The following is a 2,966-nucleotide window of genomic DNA, read 5'->3' as shown; positions in this document are numbered from 1 at the left end:
CTTGCTCACACAGTTTCAAAACACCTTCTTCAATGTTTCTTTTGAAATAGGCCAAACAAATATATCATAATATTGAAACTGGAGATGCAGAACCAATAACTTTAGCTAGAGATGGAAATCCTGGAAAAACAGGAAAAATAAAATGTACACTAGTCTACAAGAATCACCTGTTGTACTTGTAAAGAAGAATAATGGATCCACAAGTTTTTGCATGGTCTTCATAAAAAAGGATGCCTATCCACTTCTAAGGTTTAACTCTACTTAGTGTGCTTCATTATATCAAAATAGAGTTAATTCTACTTTATATGCTTTATTTGATCAAATTAAGATAGACTCTACTTTATATGTCTTGTCTAGATCCAAGTGGATCTAACCCTACTTTGTGTACTTTGTCTAGATCAAAATGGGATTAATTCCACTTTGCATGCTTTATTAGATCAAAGTAGGAGTAACTCTGCTTTCTATGTTTTATTAGATCAAAATAGGAGTAACTCTGCTTCTATGCTTTATTAGATCAAAGTAGGAGTAACTCTGCTTTCTATGCTTTATTAGATCAAAGTAGGAGTAACTCTGCTTTGCATGCTTTATTAGATAAAAGTAGGAGTAACTCTGCTTTCTATGTTTTATTATATTAAAGTAAGAGTACCTCTGCTTTCTATGCTTTATTAGATCAAAGAAGGAGTAACTCTGCATGCTTTGTTAGATCAAAGAAGGAGTAACTCTGCATGCTTTGTTAGATCAAAGAAGAATTAATTCTACTTTCTACGCTTATTCTAGATCAAAATGGGTTTCAACGTAGTATCTGAAGAATGGTTACAAATCAAAAAATAAGTATAGAGAATACTAATGAATGACAGAATATTCTCTCTTTAAAATACTCTAAAACTTCGTACTAATGTATTTTGATGAGATAATCCCATACGGGAAAATATTCATCGACTATAAAATTCACCTCTTCTTTCAGATACGACTGTTTTTTACTTTGTTAACCTTAAGACTCATTGTTTGTATATTTGTGTATATGTTATTTTTCAGAAAGTATTATTGTTTTTCTCATATGTGAATCCATCTTCAACATTTAAATTTGAAAAAAACAACCGTAATAATAATAATAAATTTGAACATGAAACTGCTACCTTTGAATAATCTCTGAAGAGATAAAAGGAACTTAGAGAGCTTCATCCAATGTGGTAGAACGTAGAGAATTTTATCCAATGCGGCAGAACGTAAAGAGCTTTATCCAATGTGACGAATACATGAACATAAAAGAATGTGTATATACGTTCATCCTAGAGCACGCGCAGCATTCATTACACATATATGTGTTCATTATAGTTTTCGAACTTAACTAGTTCAAACCGAAACAGTTGTACAAATAATATATGACACACTCTGTCTATCATAACCCAGCAGATACAGTGTGATTGAGCTATCAATTTCTTGTTCACTTTTGATATAAGTTCTAATAATGAATTACATAGGATGAATATTTATCGAAAAATTCAATTTTTTTTATATATTTCATTGTTTGTTTGTAACTAAGCACAAAGCTACACAATGGGTTATCTGTACCACGAGTATCGAAACCCCATTTTTAGCGATGTGAGTTCGCTGTGCCATTGGGGGCTAGATTTCATTCCACTATGTATACTGTTGGTGGATAACATTATTAACTTCATCGTTTATCACAACATAAAAATTTGAAACGATACTGCCACTTTTCCAAATTCATGTATTGTTATTGATATAGTTTCTTAAATAACTACTTTAAACCTATTATGATACGTGTATTGACTCAGCAATACATTGACGTATTGTTACTTTGGTGTAATTAAAATGAAACCAAGATTATTAAAGTTTCGCCAAAGTAAACTTAAGGGACAGTCTGTTACATTATAAGTTGATTTGTGACTGAATAAAAACTGCGAAGTATGAAGAGACGCTTACCTATTGAATTATATCAAGAAGGCTTAGAAAACGTCCATATTTTATGTGGATAAAACTTCCTAACAGCTGTTTCTTTAAATCACAATTATTTGAGCTTGTGGTGTTATCAATAGTCTACGATAAGTATAAATTAGAATGGAGTATTTGATGGCGGCATTTAAAAGAACAACGCTTTATGGTATGTGTTGCGCCACTAAACAAACATTAGAAAGTTAGCAATAAGAGAAAATGATTATGCAATTTACTTAGTGTATGTATGCTCTGAAAAATGATGAACAGTTAAGTAATTATGTATTAATCTCCCTTAAAATAACATTTTAAAATTGCTTGTTTTTGTATATTGTGATATACAATGGATCATCTGTGCTATACCTGCCATAAATATCAAAACCCGTTTCTGGCAGCGTATTTACGCAGTCATGTCGTTGTGCCACTATGTGGTTTATAAAAGTGAAAAGTATACATCAGAGATAATATTTACTGCAAATTTGTGAGCTTGTTTGTTTGTTTTTGAAATTCGCACAAAGCTACTCGAGGGCTATCTGTGCTAGCCGTCCCTAATTTACCAGTGTAAGACTAGAGGGAAGGCAGCTAGTCATCACCACCCACCGCCAACTCTTGGGCTACTCTTTTACCAACGAATAGTGGGATTGACCGACACATTATAACGCCTCCACGGCTGGGAGGGCGAGCATGTTTGGCGCGACTCGGGCGCGAACCCGCGACCCTCAGATTACGAAGCGCACGCCTTAACGCGCTAGGCCATGCCAGGCAATTCATGAGCTACCATGATAAACAGTGCTCTTTGGTAAGCACTTTGTTGATAATAGTTCTATGCATTTAGGTAACGTAAATGTAGAATTAAAGCAAGGAAAACATGGAAGTGCTGTGTTTTAAATCTTTATAAACAAAATTTGAACGAAGTTGCAACATCGGCGAGTAGTGGCGTGCCCATGTAACCCAGTTAGCTGAAAGCCGAAATTGGTGGTTTGTTTTGTTTTGAATTTCGCGCAAAGCTA

This window comes from Tachypleus tridentatus, chromosome 8, assembly GCF_004210375.1.
Source record: "Tachypleus tridentatus isolate NWPU-2018 chromosome 8, ASM421037v1, whole genome shotgun sequence".
NCBI lineage: Eukaryota > Metazoa > Arthropoda > Merostomata > Xiphosura > Limulidae > Tachypleus > Tachypleus tridentatus.
The sequence above is the reverse complement of the archived record's forward strand: the minus strand, read 5'-3'. Positions refer to the sequence as shown.